The 25,358-nt window shown below is 29.9% G+C and overlaps 2 long non-coding RNA genes across 3 annotated transcripts; both read right to left on the reverse strand.

Moving 5' to 3' along the window:
* Positions 1 to 10,912: 10,912 nt before the first annotated feature.
* Positions 10,913 to 13,166, reverse strand: LOC111627408. The gene is made up of 3 exons (XR_002756999.1): positions 12,826 to 13,166; positions 12,638 to 12,755; positions 10,913 to 11,158 (listed from the first exon to the last, which is right to left on the reverse strand). It is a non-coding gene; the product is annotated as an uncharacterized LOC111627408 (long non-coding RNA).
* A 2,938-nt stretch (positions 13,167 to 16,104) lies between these two features.
* Positions 16,105 to 24,913, reverse strand: LOC111627658. Of its 2 annotated transcripts, none has more exons than XR_002757046.1 (6): positions 24,898 to 24,913; positions 24,686 to 24,820; positions 24,508 to 24,609; positions 18,018 to 18,128; positions 17,830 to 17,947; positions 16,105 to 16,350 (listed from the first exon to the last, which is right to left on the reverse strand). It is a non-coding gene; the product is annotated as an uncharacterized LOC111627658 (long non-coding RNA). The 2 variants fall into 2 exon arrangements; XR_002757045.1 differs by having other exon boundaries at positions 18,018 to 18,131.
* Between the last annotated feature and the right edge of the window lie 445 nt (positions 24,914 to 25,358).

Raw genomic sequence — 25,358 nt, forward strand, 5'->3', positions numbered from 1 at the left:
CAAATTTGTTTCATTTGCTACATCTATCTTGCGGCATTATACCAAGTTTCAAAATTCTGTAACTTTCTAAATAATTGATCATATAATATAATTTTTGGACGTTTTAATGCATTTTACATGTTCTACACATGCACAAATTTTGACTGTGATTAGTTTAATAGTTTGGTAGTTATACACGTTTATGTAACGCAGTATACTATACAGTATTAGCATGCTGAAAATTTTATATTCTTACTTAAACATAGAAATATTGAAAATTTAAAAATATTGCATATTAATATATATATATATATATTATATTATATTTTTAATGAAAAAAATAATTTTCTGATAGCAATATAGCGAAAAAGAGAAAACATCACTTGTAGTTCCTTTGAATCTTTGCAGGTTAAAATAAAAATTATTGAGATAATTCTAAAAACGATAACATTTTATCATTTTATTACGTGTACACCTGTGATTTTTTTAGAAAATTTGCCGTAATATTATAAAAAGCGTAAAAAACATAACTTTTTTTAGGTTCCTAAGAAAATCGCAAGAAACAAAAACATCAACAGCAAAAGTTTAATTTTTTTTAAACTAGCAGAAAGAAAACAATAATTATCATTAAAAAATATAAAAGCAATAATTTTAATTATAAATTTAAAAAATTATTTATTATTTTTAACTCGTTAAAAAATGACAATTCCAAATGTAAGAATTTTTTAAATAATAATTATTATAAATGTATTTTACTTATTAATTTTCTTTATTAAAAAGCATTTGATTTTAAATTTAAAAAAAATCAGAGGTTTAAAAATATAAAAATAAAATAACATTATGCAATGTGTGGGAAAAGTTATGTAAATGAGCTTATGGAGAAAGAAAATCATTCAAAGAAGTAATTAAAAAGTTATTTTAAAAATTAATCTCTAGAATAAAAGTCAATAAAGTTTGATACCTTCTATTACTTCATTTACTTTAATCTCTTTAATGAAGTTTATGTATTACTTTGATGGGATTAACCAGTTGTAAATTGAAAAAGATGAATTCATTTCTAATGGACTTTTATCTGTTGACAAATTATGACACCAGTTATATTATTTTACCTGAAAAATATTAATAAAAATAGAATATAATCTTAGATTTTATGCTCATTTTATATAATAAAAACATAAAAAATTATTTCTTATAATAAGGCCTGATGGACAGACACAAAAACAATTGTTTAATCCATAAGAAATTAATCTCTGTTTAATTAATTTTTTCTTTAATTTTTTTTAAGGTTTGGAAGAAGCGTCAATGATAAGTTAAAATTAACAGAAGTGGTAAGTTAATAAATAAATAAATAAATAAAATTAAAAGGTAAATGACGCTGTAAATTAAATATGTTTTCTATTTCATTTATAAGTTAAATGTTCAGTTTTAAATAAAAGAAAGTTGTTTTTAAGAAATTTTAATGTAAATGTATAGAAAAATTAAGTTATCAATTTATAAATAAGGCACTGGCGCTTAATCCGGATTCGATTTTTTATTATGTAAATCCATTATCGGGATGATTAGAAAATCGAATTTGAATATTTTTATAAATTCAAAAATTTTAAATGCAAATATTTAAATAAAATAATAATAATAATAATAATAACTAAGCATAAACGACATCATCCTAAATCCACCATACNTATATTTCAGCAATTTGAAAATTGTTATTATTCATCATTAATTAGTTAAAAATTTCTCGGAAAATACGTCATTGAATTCGTTATTTAAAATGTACCTATTAAACACAAGTTATATCATCACGCTGTCTCCGATTGGTGATTTCGAATTACGTTTTTATTATTAGTTTTGAATGGGCCAATTGCAGTTATCGGTTCGTTTCTACGTAATGTAATTTGAATATTTGAATTGTAATGGAGTCTGTTCGTTTTGGGATTGGCATCAGTGTGCGCTACTTAAAAGGACCTCTTAATGCTCGAAGAGGAGTAAAAAAAATGTTATTGAAGGTAGGGCAAAGGAAGACAGCTACCTAAACGTGACGTCAAACACTGATTTTCCAGGTAATGCTTGTATAGAGGGCGTTCAACAGAAAAATACTCAACCGATTAGAAACTATGGGTCTGATGAACGCAGCCAACGAATTCTTAAAATAAAAGTACATAAAAGTATGCCCTGTCTCAACCAGTCGAACACACCTAAGATTACACCTTATAAATCGTATCATACAGCGATAATATAGATCACAATATATAAAATAGGAGGAATGGACCAAAGTTAACGCGTGCGCTGACAAAAAGACTCGAGTTTAGTTGATAAATACTCGTCATACAACAATATATAAAATGTTAATTAATGTATAGACATACCTCTAAATTTTACTTACCTATTTCAATGTAATATTTACAAATAAAAGATAGTTTATTTAATTTTTTCCATGAGATGGCGCTTCTATTGTAACTGCTATTAAGGCATAATTCGCTAACGCCCAACCATCCCATCAGAGGGCGGGCAAGCAAGCAATAAGGCCTACTTCAAAAATATATAGACACAGTGTAAAATGTTACAAAAAGCAAAAAGTGAATTTAGAGTGGATTTTGAGTGTATCGAGGGTTAACTTATATATATATATATATATATATTTACCTACATATAAACAAGGAAAGATGTGAGTAGGCTATCGATAATTTTGCATTCATACTCTACTTTTAATGGTACATAATATCTTATAAACTGTTAAAATATATAGACACAATGCGAATGTCATAAATAAAGCAATTTCATGTGTCAAAAATACAAAGTGTATGACATCCCAAATACCTAATCAAATTAAATTGTGTACTTCACGTTGTATTAAAGTAAATAAATTATATGAAAAAATAAAAGGTAAAACTATGATTTTTTTAATTATATTGTCACAGATATGCAATAAAATGCACTATAGAAAAATGCAAATACACCTACTTATTAAACAAATATACTTTACACAGACGGTCCACCAGTGGCCAAGCGATTCCATTTCTTAAACACTGGGAATTCGTGTTGGGGTTCGTGCCTCGCCCGGACGTGGCTCACTCGACTGGCCACGTGGAGCTTTCCGGGCTTTATCCACGTCTGTAACGCATGAATAGGGACCAGTTACCCTTAAAAAGACCTCCCGGAAGGCATCCCATCGGCGTAACTTGACAACCATAACAGAGTGTACCAGCAACAGTAACTTACAACACGCCGCAATAAATGATATGATATAATTAAAATTTATGTAAACGTTTAATTATAAATTTAAATTTTAAATCAAACAAAACTAGTAAATTGTTAGATACAGTATTAGATTTGAAAAATCATGATATGAGAAGAGAGGAAATTATATTTAAAAGTTACAATGCGAATGAGTACACTTTAATTATAAATTTAAATTCTACATCAAACAAAACTAGTAAATTGTTAGATACAGTATTAGATTTGAAAAATCATGATATGAGAAGAGAGGAAATAGAGGAAAACTGAAAGTGTCAATATTTAGNTTTTACTTTTAATTATGATTAAATTTTTATTTAAAAATTTGTTATAGAATTGTAATATAAACCTACCGAAAAAGATCGTCAGGTCCGGAATACAAATACGGAGTGTACAGGTAAAAAATGAAAGATATTTTGTTTTTCTGAATAAGATCTCCTCTATTTGCTAAAATGGAAAAAACACCAGTATAATAAGTCCTATTAATTTACAGAGTCCAACGTAGACAATGATATAATAAAATACAATATTTTTTTTTACATAATTTATGAAATTTGTATGCATTATTTCAGATATTGTACTGCAATCACGCTGTATAGGAAGAACTCTGTTAAACGATCAACAAATTCCACAAAGTAATGTTGCTCATTGTATTGGCTAATCATTTGGAATAGCCAATCAGCGACCGGCTTATGAGAGACGCGAGACCAGAGACGGTGACCAGAATAAGGCCCCAGTATACCTATCGACTCTGGTTACAATAGAAGCGCCACCATAGAGTTAATGTTTGTCTAACTTTACAGAAAATGGATATGGAAAACTTAAAAAAGAAAAAGTGATAAAATATAAAACTAGGAAAATTTAATTAATGATGAGTATAATAAAATAATAAATATGTCAATACTGGAATTATTTAAAACCCCACTTTCTAATAACGACTGTTTACATTAGGAAAAGAAGCAGCACAATACTGTTAATATTTTCATAGTGTTATACATTAAATGGCACTTGGAAATTATTATATTAAAAAAGAAATATTGCATACCAAGCAATTCCTCTTTACAATATACCAACTAAAAAAAAAAAACTACTAAAAAACCAGCAATGAACTTGTCGTTCCTAAAAGTTGTTCGAAAGCCGATTTGTTCTACAACCGAAACAAATTTTTCTTTAATTAAGAAACAATATAAAATGGATTAATCCGTTCCCGACCCCCAAAACAACTCCCTTTTAAACTTTTTACATACGTAAAATTGCCTACAAATGCAATGTATTATTGTATATTATATAATACTGTATTATACGTAATAAATTTTTCTTATTTAATTTGAGTTAAGAGCCTTTAATTAAAAACGAATTCTTGGATGCCATTTATATTACATGAATGTCAATCACGAATCAACAAAAGCCGATAAATAACGTCACACGTCACTTATCCGAAAATATAACGGTCATTTATTTTGTTAAAAAAAATGGTCACTAGAGGACAGGATTTATTTTTAACTTAAAAACTTTTCTTTTTTTTAAATTTATACTTTTAATATATAAACATTTTAATTTATCATCAAACTTAATATCGTAAAATAGTACATTTTTAAAACGTTTTACTGTAATTAATTTAATTTATCTTTAAAAAAATACAACAACAACACAGTACGCCATCTAGTTTCTAAAATTGTTATTAAAATAAAAGAAATATTATAAAATAAAATAATTTATAAATACATTATAAAACAATAATTTCCATATTTAGTATAATAAATATCGAAGGGATTTCGTAAACTAAATTAAATATTTTTCGAAATCCGATGAAGCCAGGAAAGTTTAAAGAATTTATACGAAAATAGTTTGAAAATATGATTTCGTTTTCTTTCTCAAAAATTTTGTTTTTTTTTATTCTTTTATTAACGTAAAATTGTATTGTGATGGACAAACCACTCTTAAATTAAATAAAATTTAAGTCAGATTATTCAAGAAATATAAAAGTACAAATTTAAATAATATTAAATATTTAAGAAAGATTTGTATGTCTTCTTAGCGGGTTTGTATATAACAATAAAGGGAGATTTATCCGTGGTAGAATAATTATGAACGCTCCCAAGTTACTCATACTACTTCACGTCTCTGTTCTGATTTATTGTAAAACTAGAAGATGTGGACAAAGCCCACTTGTGACGTTCGAGATGGCAAAGAAAAACGGTAAGATTTGTTTCATGCCCTGTTATAATCAATTAATACTAATTATAAATGTCTCCCCTCTGGTTTGCGGGTGTCGAGAGGCCTTTTTGCTTAGACATCATAGGCAGACACCAAAGCCTGAAAGGCAAATTGCAGCATTTTCAACCGAATCCAGTATTCGCTATTCAATGCGGAATTCGGGTTTGCGGATAGTAGGTAATAGGGTATCTGATCAAACCCCATAAAAATATTCTGGGTTAACCTGAATTTGAACCCGAGTTCCACCAGAAAAATGTGGAAGTAATTTATGAACAGCTCCTTACCGACGTGATAAACGGGGAAACCATCTCGTAAACAATCGGTCATCCTTAATTGTGTCGTCAATGTCCCTCACGTGTTGCCTTTTATTGCATGGCTGCAAACATCCAACAAGATAATGATTTGTTATACGGATAGGGTTTATCAGGAATGCTTCTGTGATATTGCCACACTTGCTTGGCCTGCTCGGTGTCCACGCGTCACCCATCGGATATTTGTGGATCCAGATGGTACACCGGGTTCGGCCATCTACAAGTGTGAGGGATCCAGAGCGACAGTTGCAACATCCGTGGGAAAATTTGTCGCAGACTAGCGTACAATAACTGTATGCGTCCGTGTTCAAGCGTATTACCATATGTATCCAAGCAAGAGGAAGTCCAACAGGGTATAAAAGATGCTTTGAATTGTATCATTGCTACGTCCTCTTGTTATGATATTGTAACCGCTTATTACCATGGCCATTATGTTTGCACTAAAATTTTAATTCGAGTCAAACACCTCCTTCGTGTAACTTTTTGTTTTTTGTCAATGAGTGTGTTATAAATACTATTAAGTTTTATTTTTATTATTATTAGTTGATTGACAATCATATACAACGAAATATATAAAACACTATTGCAAATTCATAGTTGTAAAGTTCACTTACCTACTTAACTATAATACTTGCCATGAAATCTTTACTTTCATAGTTGTATTATGCATAACGAAACTTTTAAGGAATGGAAATGACATTGTTTATTTTAAAATAAAATAAAATACGGCCTAGGTATGCCTATAATAAACAAATTCATGCCTATAATAAACCATTCATGCCTATAATAAACAAAGTATAAAACTAAATAAATTTAAGAATATAAGCGTGTATTAAGTAAACAGGGAAAAACTTGCTACCAACCGTGATAAAATCCATGTTCCCAGATAGAAATTTCGGTTGAAAATAATTAACATTCCAGTTGTAGGCCCAATAGTGGTGGAGTGGCTAAAACTACCGAACACTGGTAATTGGTCGCGACTTCTCACCTTACCAACGAGCTGGTCACGTAGAATTTTCTGAGATTTTTCACGTTTGTAACACTTAAATATGAGCCAGTTTCACGTAGAAAGTCCTCTAGAGAAGCATTCCAACTTTGGCAGATCGCCCTTGTGTTGTGTTGCCTTATTCCATCAATTCAATCCCGCTGTGCACTTCAGTGCTGCCAACAGTTTATTGGTAGATTTCCCACCCTTTATTTGAGGAATACTCACATTTCCCTGCCTTTTCCCTGTGATTACTAAGCCTAAAAAGTTCATCTAGGTACTAAAAAACTATAAGTTATGATACGTAAGTTATAAAGTTATAACTTTTTGTAATGTATAATGCAATATTATCAGTATTTCGGGAAATTCCAGTGCAGTGGCATCACTGGTGCACTTTCTAAGTCAAGATCTATAAACACAAGGTCTGGACACAATACAGTGATGCATCGCGGCAGTCACCATATTGGGTCCTTTCACCATGTGTGTACTGTGTTTTTATAGAGAATTTAGTTATTTGTTTTTCCGATTTTAATTAGTTAAATTTCTTGTTATCTATTTTTTAAAAAAATAGTTCGGTATTCAGCACCGAACTGTAAAAATTCTTCAGCAAAGGTGTAAGATTTCCGTTTTTCCGGCTGACAGATCCAGGAGAGTGATGATTTAAGAGTTAATATTAGTTAGTAATGGTTTATTAATGATTATATACAGAGAAACCAGATTTATTAGAATTGAATAATAATAATAATAATAATAATAATAAATTTTCATCGTAAATAATTGAAGAAATTCTGCTTTAAAAGATTTTTGTCTGACATTTTATTGTTTGGTAATTACTCGACTTTCTTAATTAATATACATTAGGAAAAAACATGCTTTACTTATATTATAAAATCTTTTCTTAACAAATGTTTTTAGGCCATTAAAATTACTTTTTCAAATTAAAAAAACAAAAAAATATGTGGTTCCTGTGATAAATATTGTCATAAGAAATATTCACCATTATTTTCCTTTAGCAGGAACAGCAGCCATATAAGATGTTTGAATATATTCAATAAGCATAATTATTATTGCTTTAATAACTTCATCTTTTGATAGAAATAATGCTATTTTCCGCATAAACTATCTTTTAGTGTAAACACGTTGCATTTATATGTCAGAGTAACCTCTAAATCAGGGGTGTCCAACCCGCGGCCCAAGATAAGTTCCAATGCGGCCCAATAAACGTGTAAACAAAACCGACAAATTCTTTTATTTTTTTAATTATTTATTTATTTCAACGGCATAAACTCAAAAAAAAAAAATTCACAAAGCTGTAAACTTTTATACATATTTTATTTTTGAGTGAAAAGGAAATATTTTCAAATACTTGGAGATGTGTGAAAATGACGAAGGAATACTNTGGCGCTACGAGTACTACGCCCTAAGTTTGCTTTTCTGTGAGGATGAACTACAACACATCATCTTCTATCTATATAAATAAAAATGTAATGTTCGTTTGTTCCTACCGATTTCTTTGAATTTTGATACAATGCTGCATTCGAATACGCACGTGTTTTTATATAATATACATGTCGAAATTCCCTTACTGGGGGGAAATGGACAGAATTAAGGCTTACCAAAAAGAACTCTGCTTCTATTTATACTATTTCAGTTGCAGTTTTTTGCGGTTTTGATTGCGTTTTAATAGGGTTCGTCAACAGAATATATACTAAAAAGGGATTTTTCGATATCCCCCCCGCAGGGGAGAGAGACAGGATTAAGTGAAGAACTTGGCTTCTGTTATACTATTTTAGATGCGGTTTTTTGCGTTTTAATAGGGTACGTCAAGGGAATGTACATTAAGAAGAAATTTTTCGAAAAATTCCCTCTTTCCCCACGAGGGAAGTGTTATACATTTATAATAGATACATTTTGAGCCGCAACAACCCGTGACAGGGTCTGCCAGTTTTAAATATTTTTATATATTTCGATGTTTTAACCCACGGGTTCCCAACCTATGGGTCGCGACCCGCAAGGGGGTCGCGACGGGTTTTCTTGGGGTCGCCAACTTATACGGTAAACTAAAAAAATATTCACTATAATGCAATTTTTATTTTTAATGGTGTCTTAAGTTTGAATAATTTCATATATATATACTTTTTTTAAATTAAAATAAGTGTAGTCTAGGTACCCTATTCTGTCACAGTTGGTTGAAACATGTGTTGAGAGTTTGAGAGTAATGGTGAAATGCCTCTATTGTTTGAGGCAATTCATTCGAAACGGAACCGAGAATTTCTTAGAAGGTAAGCAATAAAACGATCAGATGACCATCGAACGAATTTACTCAAACAACATATGTATATAGGTATAGTCTGTTTATTTTCAACAGTCAGAGCTCCAAAACAATATTCAACGAGTGACTGTCACGCGTTCTTTAAAGTATGCTTTGTGATTGGTCGCTTACTATACCAGATGACCCGATGCATACTAATCAACAGGGCAATATTGGTTTGTTGTTCGGGAGGTTCGGTTGGCATCAGCGTTGCCAGATTTGGCTACTTTGCGCCAAATTTCACTATTCTTTTATCAGTTTGGCGTAAAAAATATGATTTGGCGTATTGGCTACTTTTTAGGTTACAGAAATTTGACTCGGCTGCATTCTTGGCTGCATATTACTTAAAAATATATTATTTGAATGAAAATGCACTTTAAAATGGTGTTTCGTCGTTTTTTTTTTATTAATTAGAGACCCAAATAAGACAAATATTTGTGTTTTTCAAATAAATTTTTGTTTGTTTCCTTTATAATAAATGAATTTATTTATTTCTAAGTAAAAATTGAAAGGGTCTGTAGAAGTAATTTTTTAAAATATCCTTGTTCGTGATAAAGTTTTAATACTTATTACTACAATCTAGACATGTTAATCCTTAAATATACTTGTATATTTAAGGATTGTGTCACAAATATATTATATATACTTGTAGCCCAAAACTCCATGACTTCTTCCAATGTGGCCCAGAAGAACAAAAAGGTTGGACACCCCTGCTCTAAATGAAAAGATACTCGATTTGAAATTATAAAAGGAATTCCGTGAAATCTATACCGTAAACTTGGAAGTAAGGACCCAATATGGCGGCTCCATAGGAAACATTCGTGTCCTGACCTTGTGTTTATAGACCCTGTTCTAAGCCACTAAGAAGCGCCACCATGCGGCTAACGTTACACAACGTTACAGCTGGGTAATGGAATCATTATAACAACTACTATTTTTTTTCAGATAATCAGTTTCAAAATTCAAATTTGTAATATATTCTATTTTGATTGGTTGATTACGTAACAATTTCAAAATTAAATTTTATTTTTTAAAAGGGTTAATAAACTTGAAGTTTATTAGGTGAAAATGTTATTTTATTGAGAATTATATACGTTCGTTGTATAAGCAATTATTTTTAATCAATAAAAGGCTAATTTATAAATAATTTATTAATAAAATAAACTTTATAATATCATAAACTTAGGATAAATTAATTCATGTGGATTATTTAATTTTGCTTTAATTAATTACAATTAAAATGATACTTAATTGTATATTTAAATTTAAGTGTTATAACCGATTTTAAGTGATTTTATTTTAGTTTTAATGTAAATCATTCTAAATATTTGTGATTCGAGAATGTAATTAATTATAATTTATATATAAATATATATAATTATAATTAAGCTATTAGGAATCAATTTGTAGTGAAAATTAAATTCTTTTATTATTTATTAGGAAAATTAATATAGAGAAATTATTTTCGATGCCGTATATAATCCAATTATTCCTAATTCAGGTGAATTGGATTCAGAAGTAGTGATGGGACTGTTGAACAGACAACCAGTCGCTCTTGAAGAATTGGTTAGTGTCTTGAGATCATTCCACGATTGTGTTCGATTTGGCGATGGAACTAGATTCAAGAAGGTCAAATATGTTCAAAATATATTCAAAAATAATCGAATTTAAATAATAATTCAAATTAAATTCTTATTACAATTACCCAATTCGTTCGTTTGTACAGGTTCGATTGTATTTAATTTAATTATGTCTCAATTTGAACTTATTTAAGTAAATCGAAGGAATAAAGTGATTTAAACTGATTCGTCACTTAAAATTTTATTTATTTTATGACATTTATAAAATAAATTGACATTTTACGTAATGCTGCGCTTTTTTCATATATTTTTTTAAATGTATTTTCTTTGTTAATAAGATTAATTAAAGAAATTATTTTTGATATTTTTTTAATTAATTAGCAATGGAATGTATTTAATAATTAGTGAATTTTTAATGGTGAAATGAAAGGAGTGACAGCTCTACGTCCGAAACGGAGACGAAGCGACGGAGTCCTTCCTCCTTTACGAATCACGTGATGATTATCAAGTGATGTTGAAAGCTCCCAAACATCTTTAAATTCTAAAATTAAAATATGTAAATTAAAAACTTACAGAAATTAAATTAAATTTTAAAAAAAAAGTAAGTGTTGGAGAACGATTCGTAGATTAGTTTTATAAGTTAACTCTAGAAAAAATCGAATTTTTAAAAAGTTTCCTCGTTATAAACTCAAGTTTTATTGGATAAGAAGATATTGAAATTGGCCATTTGGTAATCTTTTTAGCATCGCATCTAGTGACGTGGGTAAATGCGATTAAATTTTAAAATTGAATCAAATAAGCAACAGAATATTTATAGAATAAATTTTTAAATTTATTTTTTTTATATTTAAGATGCTTTAATTTTTTATTTAATTTTCTTAAAAAAGTTATATTATTTATTAGAATTCATTCATTTTAATGGGTTCGATTCATTAACACTTTTTAAAACCACCATTACTTATCATATTAAATAGCATTTATTGCAGCCATAACTGAATATACCCGGCAAAAAGTGGGCATTTAATATATATATATATATATATATATATATGTGTGTAGGGTGGTCCAAAAGTCAGTTAACAGACATATTTTTCAGTCTCCTTAAAAAAATCTGAAAAAAGATATCTGTCAACTGATTTTTGGACCATCCTATACATATATATTAAATGCCTACTTTGTGGCGGGTATATTATACGTATAGGGTGGTCCAAAAGTCAGTTAACAGTTTTTTTTTGAGGATTTTTTTATGGAGAAAAATATATCAGTCAACTAACTTTTGGACTTCCTTACGTTGTTAAAATTTAAATTTATATATAATATATATAATGTTTTATTTTAATTATATAAAACCAATTAAAATTTTCCAAAATATTCAAGTGAATTTTCCTCCGCTGCAAAAATTAATTTTTTTGAATTTCTCTTCGAATTTATTGTTATTTTTTTAAAAATAAAATACGAAAACAAATATAATTTCTAATTTATTTTTAAAATTTACTATTAAATACCAAAAATTTTGTATGATTTTAATGCTTACACGATACATTAAACAATTTGTACCGTTTAAAGCCGCCATATTGTTTTAGGTAGCGTAGTAAGCGATGCGCTGATAACAACTCCCGACGCCGCGAAGTCATAAATTATACAATTGTTTAAATTATAATTATTACAAGAAAGAAAGCGCCGTTTTAAAAAGATTACGCTCAATATTAGTTTTATTTTGAATTAAATTTTAAGTGATAATTTTTTTCGCGTGTTTTCGCTGGATGCGCGTCGCGTTACTCGGAGAGAAGCGCTTGACCTCGTTGTAAAAATTCCTAAACGTTTTATAACAGATTGTAAATTATTTATTATTTTATTAATTAATAAAAATTAAATTATTTATTTATTGATTTAAAACGTATCTTAAAGTGTAAAATTTAATATTAATAAATGCAAGAAATATAGAATTAAAGCAAAACAGTAAAGTGGCGCTTCGCGTTTGGCGCGCGCCACCATAGCGTAACAAAACATTTCTACTTACTTTGCACATCGAATGGGGGATTCTTAAAGCCATGAGAAGTATCAGAAAATATGATGAAAATTATTAAATTTAAGCATAAGAAATTGAAGAGAGCCATTTTGTAAATTGTTTAATTTATCTGCAAGAATAAAAATTTAATTAAATTTTTAATATTTTTTTAAAACATTTAAATCAAAATATTCTCTCACCCTTTAGACTTTCGCCCGCAAATGACGAGTAAAAAGTCATGTAATTGGCTTTAAATATCCCAATCGAATCACGTGACTTAAACCAGCTTATGGAAATCTTCGTTATTTAATCTACTTACATTGAAATATTCGAATAAAATAAATTAAAAGAGGATAAAAATGACAATTTTTGACAGTAACATCGCTAATTTAAATTTAATCTGATTTTATTGTTCGTTTCTGTTTGGCATTGTATACGTTCCACGTCAATTTGACGTCATCTCTCCCGGTTTTACAACGATAAATTGGAAAGAATGACGTGAAATTCACGCAAGGCGAATTAATTAATTTCGCTCCCGACATTTGGCGCTGTAGTCGCATCTTGCCGCAAAATGGCTGTCTAGTGCATTAAGAAGGGGCGATTTAATTTCCACCTTATTGAATTTAAATTTTCAAATTAAATAACGGAATTTAAAAATCAATTTACGAACTTTTATTCAAAGTACAGTATTAAAGTTTTCAGTGGTAAAATCAAAATTAAATTTAAAAAAAAGTAATAATAATAACATATGCAGCCTAAACGTTAAAATTAAAACGTTAAAATTTATAATAAATTTACTTGTAATTTATTAAATAATACGTAAAGTTGCAATGTAAAATGGTATTTTTATAGGCTCTATTAAAATAGAAACATGAAACATTGCCACATGCAACAAATTGCATGTGACAATGTAAGCTTTTATAAGTACAAACTCTGTAAAATTCACTCCAATGAAAAATTCCAAATTGCTATTTTCTCGTTTGCTATTTCTTAGGCCGACCATAATATCTTGATGTCAAAATGGGGCGAAAATAGTCAACCCAAGAATATTTTTCAAATAGACTAACTTATCAATAAGTGGACAAAATAATAAACACTGGTAGCTGGTTGCGGGTTTGCACCTCGCCAACTGGCCATCCACGTGGAGTTTTCGGGGTTTTTTCCACAGCTGAATAACAGCTAAATAAGGGCCTGTTTCCTATATAAAGTCCCCCGGAGCATCCCCTCGGCAGAGTGTCTCGTTGTCGCATACAAATAAACATCAAACTGATCGCATTGTAAGTCGCAATATGAAATAGCCGAGGTGGTTAATCTGTAATCTGCAAGCTTATTGTTCTGGGGTATTTGGGATATAATCTTGGCTGTGTCAAAAATCTTTTCAAAAAAAATTTTCGGGATGGTCCCAAATATATCGGGTCTCATGGTTGCGTAGCTACATTGGGGTGCTGGTAAATTTGAATTAGAAGACCTCGTGTACAGTGTCGACTTCAAATATTTTACTTCGGAAAGTTTTTGGGGAATCCCCGTTCATTTCTTAACGCGGCCTCTGGCAGGCTAGGATACATGCGCAGACATCTTGTTACATACGGGTACAGAATATACTGAATTCTGATTGGTCGGTTTTGAATCGCCTCCGATTTCAGTCGGCGCGCAATTGAAAACAAAGTAATAGACTATTAAACCAATAAGCGTTCACGTACTAAAAGTAAAACGAATGGCGATTGGCTCCTTTTTTACTCTCTCTCTGCCTTACAGGCACCAAAAGGCTTTTCTTCAAGCCAATCGCGGATTCGGATAGTTAAAGACGGGTCCAAAATATCCAGACCAAACCATCAAAAATTCCTGACGCTTTTGGACCGCCAAGATTCGATTTCGGGTCCCCCCAAAGTGTTAAGTTATAACTTAATTATGTATTATTTTAATGCCTAGATGCCCTAGCCTTAATNTATTATTTATAAATATATTAGTCGAATAAAAATGCACTTTAAAATGGTGTTTCGTCATTTTTTATTAATTAGAGACCCAAATAAAACAAATATTTGTGTTTTTCAAATAAATTTTTGTTTGTTTCCTTTATAATAAATGAATTTATTTATTTCTAAGTAAAAATTGGAAGGGTCTGTAGAAGTAATTTTTTAAAATATCCTTGTTCGTGATAAAGTTTTAATACTTATTACTACAATCTAGACATGTTAATCCTTAAATATACTTGTATATTTAAGGATTGTGTCACAAATATATTATATATACTTGTAGCCCAAAACTCCATGACTTCTTCCAATGTGGCCCAGAAGAACAAAAAGGTTGGACACCCCTGCTCTAAATGAAAAGATACTCGATTTGAAATTATAAAAGGAATTCCGTGAAATCTATACCGTAAACTTGGAAGTAAGGACCCAATATGGCGGCTCCATAGGAAACATTCGTGTCCTGACCTTGTGTTTATAGACCCTGTTCTAAGCCACTAAGAAGCGCCACCATGCGGCTAACGTTACACAACGTTACAGCTGGGTAATGGAATCATTATAACCACTACTATTTTTTTTCAGATAATCAGTTTCAAAATTCAGATTTGTAATATATTCTATTTTGATTGGTTGATTACGTAACAATTTCAAAATTAAATTTTATTTTTTAAAAGGGTTAATAAACTTGAAGTTTATTAGGTGAAAATGTTATTTTATTGAGAATTATATACGTTCGTTGTATAAGCAATTATTTTTAATCAATAAAAGGCTAATTTATAAATAATTTATTAATAAAATAAACTTTATAATATCATAAACTTAGGATAAATTAATTCATGTGGATTATTTAATTTTGCTTTAATTAATTACAATTAAAATGATACTTAATTGTATATTTAAATTTAAGTGTTATAACCGATTTTAAGTGATTTTATTTTAGTTTTAATGTAAATCATTCTAAATATTTGTGATTCGAGAATGTAATTAATTATAATTTATATATAAATATATATAATTATAATTAAGCTATTAGGAATCAATTTGTAGTGAAAATTAAATTCTTTTATTATTTATTAGGAAAATTAATATAGAGAAATTATTTTCGATGCCGTATATAATCCAATTATTCCTAATTCAGGTGAATTGGATTCAGAAGTAGTGATGGGACTGTTGAACAGACAACCAGTCGCTCTTGAAGAATTGGTTAGTGTCTTGAGATCATTCCACGATTGTGTTCGATTTGGCGATGGAACTAGATTCAAGAAGGTCAAATATGTTCAAAATATATTCAAAAATAATCGAATTTAAATAATAATTCAAATTAAATTCTTATTACAATTACCCAATTCGTTCGTTTGTACAGGTTCGATTGTATTTAATTTAATTATGTCTCAATTTGAACTTATTTAAGTAAATCGAAGGAATAAAGTGATTTAAACTGATTCGTCACTTAAAATTTTATTTATTTTATGACATTTATAAAATAAATTGACATTTTACGTAATGCTGCGCTTTTTTCATATATTTTTTTAAATGTATTTTCTTTGTTAATAAGATTAATTAAAGAAATTATTTTTGATATTTTTTTAATTAATTAGCAATGGAATGTATTTAATAATTAGTGAATTTTTAATGGTGAAATGAAAGGAGTGACAGCTCTACGTCCGAAACGGAGACGAAGCGACGGAGTCCTTCCTCCTTTACGAATCACGTGATGATTATCAAGTGATGTTGAAAGCTCCCAAACATCTTTAAATTCTAAAATTAAAATATGTAAATTAAAAACTTACAGAAATTAAATTAAATTTTAAAAAAAAAGTAAGTGTTGGAGAACGATTCGTAGATTAGTTTTATAAGTTAACTCTAGAAAAAATCGAATTTTTAAAAAGTTTCCTCGTTATAAACTCAAGTTTTATTGGATAAGAAGATATTGAAATTGGCCATTTGGTAATCTTTTTAGCATCGCATCTAGTGACGTGGGTAAATGCGATTAAATTTTAAAATTGAATCAAATAAGCAACAGAATATTTATAGAATAAATTTTTAAATTTATTTTTTTTATATTTAAGATGCTTTAATTTTTTATTTAATTTTCTTAAAAAAGTTATATTATTTATTAGAATTCATTCATTTTAATGGGTTCGATTCATTAACACTTTTTAAAACCACCATTACTTATCATATTAAATAGCATTTATTGCAGCCATAACTGAATATACCCGGCAAAAAGTGGGCATTTAATATATATATATATATATATATATATATGTGTGTAGGGTGGTCCAAAAGTCAGTTAACAGACATATTTTTCAGTCTCCTTAAAAAAATCTGAAAAAAGATATCTGTCAACTGATTTTTGGACCATCCTATACATATATATTAAATGCCTACTTTGTGGCGGGTATATTATACGTATAGGGTGGTCCAAAAGTCAGTTAACAGTTTTTTTTTGAGGATTTTTTTATGGAGAAAAATATATCAGTCAACTAACTTTTGGACTTCCTTACGTTGTTAAAATTTAAATTTATATATAATATATATAATGTTTTATTTTAATTATATAAAACCAATTAAAATTTTCCAAAATATTCAAGTGAATTTTCCTCCGCTGCAAAAATTAATTTTTTTGAATTTCTCTTCGAATTTATTGTTATTTTTTTAAAAATAAAATACGAAAACAAATATAATTTCTAATTTATTTTTAAAATTTACTATTAAATACCAAAAATTTTGTATGATTTTAATGCTTACACGATACATTAAACAATTTGTACCGTTTAAAGCCGCCATATTGTTTTAGGTAGCGTAGTAAGCGATGCGCTGATAACAACTCCCGACGCCGCGAAGTCATAAATTATACAATTGTTTAAATTATAATTATTACAAGAAAGAAAGCGCCGTTTTAAAAAGATTACGCTCAATATTAGTTTTATTTTGAATTAAATTTTAAGTGATAATTTTTTTCGCGTGTTTTCGCTGGATGCGCGTCGCGTTACTCGGAGAGAAGCGCTTGACCTCGTTGTAAAAATTCCTAAACGTTTTATAACAGATTGTAAATTATTTATTATTTTATTAATTAATAAAAATTAAATTATTTATTTATTGATTTAAAACGTATCTTAAAGTGTAAAATTTAATATTAATAAATGCAAGAAATATAGAATTAAAGCAAAACAGTAAAGTGGCGCTTCGCGTTTGGCGCGCGCCACCATAGCGTAACAAAACATTTCTACTTACTTTGCACATCGAATGGGGGATTCTTAAAGCCATGAGAAGTATCAGAAAATATGATGAAAATTATTAAATTTAAGCATAAGAAATTGAAGAGAGCCATTTTGTAAATTGTTTAATTTATCTGCAAGAATAAAAATTTAATTAAATTTTTAATATTTTTTTAAAACATTTAAATCAAAATATTCTCTCACCCTTTAGACTTTCGCCCGCAAATGACGAGTAAAAAGTCATGTAATTGGCTTTAAATATCCCAATCGAATCACGTGACTTAAACCAGCTTATGGAAATCTTCGTTATTTAATCTACTTACATTGAAATATTCGAATAAAATAAATTAAAAGAGGATAAAAATGACAATTTTTGACAGTAACATCGCTAATTTAAATTTAATCTGATTTTATTGTTCGTTTCTGTTTGGCATTGTATACGTTCCACGTCAATTTGACGTCATCTCTCCCGGTTTTACAACGATAAATTGGAAAGAATGACGTGAAATTCACGCAAGGCGAATTAATTAATTTCGCTCCCGACATTTGGCGCTGTAGTCGCATCTTGCCGCAAAATGGCTGTCTAGTGCATTAAGAAGAGGCGATTTAATTTCCACCTTATTGAATTTAAATTTTCAAATTAAATAACGGAATTTAAAAATCAATTTACGAACTTTTATTCAAAGTACAGTATTAAAGTTTTCAGTGGTAAAATCAAAATTAAATTTAAAAAAAAGTAATAATAATAACATATGCAGCCTAAACGTTAAAATTAAAACGTTAAAATTTATAATAAATTTACTTGTAATTTATTAAATAATACGTAAAGTTGCAATGTAAAATGGTATTTTTATAGGCTCTATTAAAATAGAAACATGAAACATTGCCACATGCAACAAATTGCATGTGACAATGTAAGCTTTTATAAGTACAAACTCTGTAAAATTCACTCCAATGAAAAATTCCAAATTGCTATTTTCTCGTTTGCTATTTCTTAGGCCGACCATAATATCTTGATGTCAAAATGGGGCGAAAATAGTCAACCCAAGAATATTTTTCAAATAGACTAACTTATCAATAAGTGGACAAAATAATAAACACTGGTAGCTGGTTGCGGGTTTGCACCTCGCCAACTGGCCATCCACGTGGAGTTTTCGGGGTTTTTTCCACAGCTGAATAACAGCTAAATAAGGGCCTGTTTCCTATATAAAGTCCCCCGGAGCATCCCCTCGGCAGAGTGTCTCGTTGTCGCATACAAATAAACATCAAACTGATCGCATTGTAAGTCGCAATATGAAATAGCCGAGGTGGTTAATCTGTAATCTGCAAGCTTATTGTTCTGGGGTATTTGGGATATAATCTTGGCTGTGTCAAAAATCTTTTCAAAAAAAATTTTCGGGATGATCCCAAATATATCGGGTCTCATGGTTGCGTAGCTTCATTGGGGCGCTGGCAAATTTGAATTAGAAGACCTCGTGTACAGTGTCGACTTCAAATATTTTACTTCGGAAAGTTTTTGGGGAATCCCCGTTCATTTCTTAACGCGACCTCTGGCAGCTAGGATACACGCGCAGACATCTTGTTACATACGGGTACAGAATATACTGAATTCTGATTGGTCGGTTTTGAATCGCCTCCGATTTCAGTCGGCGCGCAATTGAAAACAAAGTAATAGACTATTAAACCAATAAGCGTTCACGTACTAAAAGTAAAACGAATGGCAATTGGCTCCTTTTTTACTCTCTCTCTGCCTTACAGGCACCGAAAGGCTTTTCTTCAAGCCAATCGCGGATTCGGATAGTTAAAGACGGGTCCAAAATATCCAGACCAAACCATCAAAAATTCCTGACGCTTTTGGACCGCCAAGATTCGATTTAGGGTCCCCCCAAAGTGTTAAGTTATAACTTAATTATGTATTATTTTAATGCCTAGATGCCCTAGCCTTAATTATTACATATAAAAATTTTACATCAGTAGCCTGAAAATTTATAGTAGTAATATAAAAGATTATTTATAATGTAAATAAAAGCATATTACTACTTTGTTAACCGTTAATCCTGTAGTTTACTTCTATAAAATTATAATAATGGCATCAATAAATTTAACTAAATGGTTAAAAATTCAATTATAATTATAAATATTTTGTTATACAGAAATTACTTAGCATTGTTCTATTCTAAATGATAAGTGTAAACTCCCTTTGCAATCCCATTAAATGAAGAATTATTTAAATTTCAGTTAATTTATATGAAGATATCAGAATTTTACAAATTAATTAATGAACCTTATTAATATTTTAATCAAATTTAATTAACATAAATTAAATTAAAATGTAGATTATTGTTTGATGATGTAAGGCAAAGCAACACATGCCAATGAAGGATGCCTTCGGGAGGACTTTTTATAGAAATTTGGCCCCTGTTTAGGTTTTTCTTTAACTCTTTCCAGCCTGTGGACACTAAGAGAACCCACTTTTTTTTTTAGCGAGGCCCCATTATGGGTTCGGCCGAATAATGAGGGACGGAACCTGATATCCGGACGGACCACCCTCCAAAATAACTCCTGGGGTTATTCGACTCGTCCGAATTCGAACCCGGGTCCTCCAGACCGGTGGGCTGCCACCCTAATCGCTAAGCCAGCCATCCGGTCGTGCCCGTATATAGGTGTTAGATACGTGAAGAAAATCTGGAAAACTGCACGTGGCCAGCATGTTGGTGAGGCTCGAATCCGCGACCAACTAGCAGTGTTCTAGGGTTTTATTCAATGGTGGGCATACATTATGGGTTTATATAGATTATATGCAATCAAACTGCCAATAAGGACAACCTGTGAACAGCGACCATTTTCCTGATTTTTTTGAACAAAAATGCATACAGAATAACCTCCAAAAGACGACCATTTTTTATGTTCCCGTCAGTTGCCGTTCTTCAGAGGTTTAACCATATTTTTACATAAACAATTTGAAAGTAATAAAGGACATATATTTCAAAATTGATGAAAAATTACATGAAATAATTATTTTATAAAATGTACACATAAAATGGTTACAAACATCCTTTTATGCTCCATTAATTATCAACACAAATTTTAATTTTTTTCATATTCTACTCAGCGTGAATTATGGCCCTAGGCACATAAGATTGGGCCTATCATACATAATTTTATAACATCACAAACTAATAACGTCTATTTGTAGGTATATTACAGTATTTATAAATTGATACGTAATTACAACGTTAAAATTAATAAATTTTGAGGCCCAAGAGTCGGGGCCATAGGCATAGGCCTATGTCTCACGAATCAAGTGGTTAATCCGGCACTGGTTTTATTGCATACCTTCTATGTTTAGTGATTGGAAATAGTTCCTGATAGCAGTTGTTAGGTCTTCTTCTATTGTTGTAAGATGGAGGAGGAACATTTTATCTGTTTTAATGCCCCAAAGACAATTGCCACGTGTTTTTAAGTCTAGTTTTCGAAGAAGCCTCATAATATCGGATGAAGGGATATACTCATCATCTAATAAATTTGTTATTGTGATTTATAAATGGGAGATTTGAAACACAATCTTATGCATAGGGACTCCATGGAACTCTTGCAATGTGCCATAAAGTCCCTATGTACCTACAGTATAGTACGAAATTACCTAATAAAAGGTATACATAATGGTCTTCTTCCATTGTTGTAGGATGGAGGAAAAACATTTTGTCCATTCTTAGGCGATGTACTGTACATAGAAACTTTATGGCACTCTTGCAGAGTGCCATATACACGAGATTGCCTAAGAATAAGGTATACAATTTGCTTTAGCAATTTGTGACGGTTGTAAGCATCACACTTCATGAAATTTTACTCTTCAAAGACCATACGAAACCTCACATTTTACACATGAAGTATTAAGTATGCGAGTATGAAGACTACAAGAGTATGACCATAAAGTTCGTGCATATAAAATCAAGGAAGAAAGTTTAAAATAAATAATCTTTGTGACATTTTATTTTAATTAAGTCTCAAAAACATGTGGGGGTGTACTGTATACATTATTACTAAAAATATTCAGTTTTCAGTAGGTATTTTGAACCAATAATGAGGAATAAAATTATAGAAATGTAGTAAATTCCCTAAGTAAATGTTCTGTTTAAAAAGAAAATAATGATTATAGCTTATATTCTACAAGTGAGGACTCGAGAGAATAAATAAATTAAACGGATATACTCAAAATATACCTGCTTTAATAATTGGTTTCGTTTATGGTAATAACTTTAAAACACAAATAAACGTTTTTTCAGATTACTTTAACAGGAAATTACTTTCCTTGATGTAATTACCATGAATTATTTAAATAGTTAATAAATACAGTATGTATGCTTGTTCTATGTTTATGTTTTCTATTGTTAAAAGTTTGTAAAAGAGAGGAATTTGTTAGACACTAAGCACGAATTTTCGATTATTTAAGTCTTCAAGCCCACCAGTGGCCAAGAGGTTCCGTTCCCTGAACACTGGGAGTTCAGTCGCGCCTCGCCAGAACGGGCTGGCCAAGTGTAGTTTTCCGAATTTTCTCTACGTCTGTAACGCCTGAATAGGGACCAGTTACCCTTGAAAAGATCTCCCGGAAGGCATCACCTCTAAGCACCTCACCGAAGTGTTGCGTTGCCGTAACTTAAGAAAACAAGTTACAAAATACTGCTAATGAAGGATCAAAACTTGCTAAAAATAAATCCCCTGCGGCTTTCTTACAATAGTCATTATTCGGGCATATTTACTAAAAAATAATATATTGGGTGCTTCAAAACTTTCCATACCTCATTACGCATTCATAGAGTATGGCATTTAACTGAATATACAGTATGCACCAATGCCTTCCCCCTCTTTATGAGAAAACTCGCTTCTGATGTGTATGTGTAATGCGCGTACAGTACACACACACACACACACACACACTCAAAATTGAAATCGTTTATACTGAATAAGTGAATATATATTAGAATATTTCCCAATTCTTTATCATTATGATTACTAGAATCTATTTAATAATCAAAATGTGTGTCGATACCCATGATTAGTGGATACCCCCCCGTACGCTAGTAATTGGTCGTGGGTTCGCGCCTGGTCAACGGGTTGAGACGTGAAGTTTTGAGGCGTTTCCCCACTTAAACAGGGGCCACTTTCTAATAGAAAGGCCTCCTGAGAGGCGTCTTTGAAGGTCTTGACAGATCCATCACAAAGAACATTACAAGATATTCTTTGGGTATGTGTTATAGAGATATCATGTATGCTTATAACTTGTACACTATATTAGAAAGGCAATTTTCAGTTTGTTTATAATATTGGGCCATCGAACTTAAGAGGCATCCAACATAATGAATTATATTAATAAATAATATTAGGTGGAACGTTAAAAGGACCCGAAATCAGTTGGCAGTAAGACCTCTAGTTCTGTTAATTCATCAGTTGGCAGTAAGACTGCTAGTTCTGTTAATTCATCAGTTAGAAAATATACATAAAAAGTATGTTTATAGTGTTTTAACTATATTTTATTTGCATGGGAATTTTGTTAATTTTAAGAAATATGTTTTTTGTTTCTTCAAGTTTCTTCGAAATTGTTTCCCATGGCGATGGACACAAATTAATTTATGAATTTTAAAAAATAAGATTTAATCGTTCTTCCTACTTACCTTTTTTGCTCTCTTTTAATTAAATATATATTTTAAAAAATTCTAAATATATAATAAATCGATTATAAACGACATATAACATACAACATTTAATTAAAAAATTGTGGTATAATATTTTATGTTTATTATTTTTCCCTACATAAAAGAAAAACTATAAGAGGATTGATGGATAAGGCTACGCAACACGTAGGTTATTTGCCAATGGGAGTGCCTACCAGGAGGACTTTCTATGAGAAACTAGCCCCTATTTAGGTTTAATACAAAATGAGAAAAACGTCACATGTTTACGTATGCTCGTGTACAACAACACATTAATGAAGTAATTATATTTAAATCACACATATTGTCTGGTCTGTTGATTCAAATTATTATTTACATAATTTATTACATAGATTTTATTAAAATGTCTTCTCTGTATGGTAATTACACTTTTATTATTATTTTATTAGGTGCCGCATTCCTTTACTCCAGAAATTTCACGTAATGAATGTTATACATTAGTGTTTGAATTAGTTTGCGAATTATTTTTAATGATTAACATCAATTTAATGTTATTTTATTTAATGATAAGTTGCTATACTAGCTTAATGTATAGGAGAATATCATATGATAAGCATCCTTCACCACAAAGTAATAAATAAATATATAAGAGGCCCTCCTCCTCCTCCTCCTCTTCCATATCATATTTAATTTCAAAACGTGAGGCCCGTTATGTGTAAATCAGGCCCATTTTACTCTCGTGTTGAGAATGATTGGATCGTTAAAATAAGGCAAAGCAAAACTTGGGCGATTTGTATTACCACAGGAGGGCTTTCTCTAAGAAACAGGCGTCCTATTTAGATGTTACATATGTGAAGAAAACAGTGAAAACGCGCGGCCACTCTATCAGTGAGGTACGAACCCGCGATCATCTTCTTGGAAAGGAGACGAATAAAAAGAAAATATCCACCAAAAAATGTAAATTATTTAAATAAAAATAAACATTTTAAAATAAGTTATACACTTATAAACACTATGTTTACTTGTTAAATATTGTCGATGATTAAAGTACATCCGTAACGCTCTATAATCGATTTGTCAGCATAAATAACGACCGAAAAAATGGGGAAGAAAATAGTGATTATCTAGAAACAATTAGGGAACCTATTATTAGAAAAATAATCCAAAAAAAGAAGAAACGTTTGTACGTCAGTAAGTTACCTCTATACACTTTCATCTGTAAGTACCGAATGATTAACCTTATTGCTTTGTTATTAAACTAATTTTTTCCTATTTAATGTCTCAAGTTACATCACTTAAAATCTTTTGTTAGTATACAAAATAAAGAATTGTTCCCTGAAAAAACCTTTGTAAATAATAATAATAATAGTAATTAAACGTGGAATAAATATTTAACAATGTACTGTACTTACCTTCAATAATTGATTGTAGACAGTTGAATGTAAAATTAACAATTACTTCTTCTTTATATTTATTCATGTAAAATATGAATAGAAAGAAAAATAAATAAAGTAATAATGAAATTTTTATAAATATTTCCCATTAAATTTATGTAAATAATAATACAAAAATGAAGTAAGAAAATATTCTTTTTTTTCCATTTATGTGGAAAGAAAATATGAAATTAATAAATAATAAAATAATAAAAAATAAATATAAAACATAATAATAATTTATTTATTTATTTTTTTATTTTGTATTGAATAATAAATGAAATAAAATTAGAAAAAAAATTTATTGGGGTTTATTGATTTTCAAACTGCAGGGTGTCCTAAAAGTCAGTTAACCGAAATGTATTTTAAGACTATAAATTGGTTAACTAACTTTTGGTCACCGACAAGAACAGAAAACTGGCCTCAATTTAGAGGTGGCT

Source organism: Centruroides sculpturatus, unplaced genomic scaffold (genome assembly GCF_000671375.1).
Source record: "Centruroides sculpturatus isolate CEXI.00-Female unplaced genomic scaffold, Cexi_2.0 scaffold1, whole genome shotgun sequence".
NCBI classification, from domain to species: Eukaryota; Metazoa; Arthropoda; class Arachnida; order Scorpiones; family Buthidae; genus Centruroides; species Centruroides sculpturatus.